Raw genomic sequence first — 557 nt, 5'->3', positions numbered from 1 at the left:
CCCCCCACCACATGCCGCCGCTCCCACCCCCCGGCGACCGTAAAGTGGGCTTAGCCGCGGCCGCTCGCGCAGCTTTAAATGACTTAACGGTGTAAATATCACCGGCCGGCCGGGCCGCGGCGGAGAGGGAGAGCAAAAGGGTAGAAAGGGAGAGCAAAGGGGTGGCGAGGGAGGAAGGGGTGGCGAAAAGCTGCACCCCGACAGGTTTTCCTGCTGCCAGGGGGTTTCAGTCAACCAACCAGGTGAGCGAGAGAGAAGCAGGACAACCGAAAGCAATATCGCTTTGCAAAAATAAAAATACTTTAAGGGAAATGTTTGGGTCTTTTCTTTCCTCTTTTCAACAAAAAATGTTCAGTATACATTTACATGTACAATCTGCTTTTTTGAGTCGGGACTTAACTTTCTCTCAAAATAGAGACCACGTCTAGATCCGTGTTTACGATTATCGTATTTACAAATAAAATTGCATTATATTCAGATGTTGGTGAAAGTCATTTTCCAAAGCGGCAGCGTCGCTAAAGAGAAAGAGTTTGTTCCTACGCCGGTCTGGTCGAAAA

At 48.8% G+C, this 557-nt stretch overlaps 1 protein-coding gene across 1 annotated transcript in view; it reads right to left on the bottom strand.

Moving 5' to 3' along the window:
* The window catches only part of LOC127750325 (uncharacterized), a 76,930-nt gene that overhangs the window by 71,411 nt on the left and 4,962 nt on the right, over nt 1-557 (bottom strand). The window lies entirely within an intron of this gene.

The sequence above is a fragment of the Frankliniella occidentalis genome, unplaced genomic scaffold, assembly GCF_000697945.3.
Source record: "Frankliniella occidentalis isolate FOCC.00 unplaced genomic scaffold, Focc_3.1 Scaffold171, whole genome shotgun sequence".
NCBI classification, from domain to species: domain Eukaryota; kingdom Metazoa; phylum Arthropoda; class Insecta; order Thysanoptera; family Thripidae; genus Frankliniella; species Frankliniella occidentalis.
Note: the sequence above shows the minus strand (reverse complement) of the source record. Positions and strands in the feature narration are given on the sequence as shown.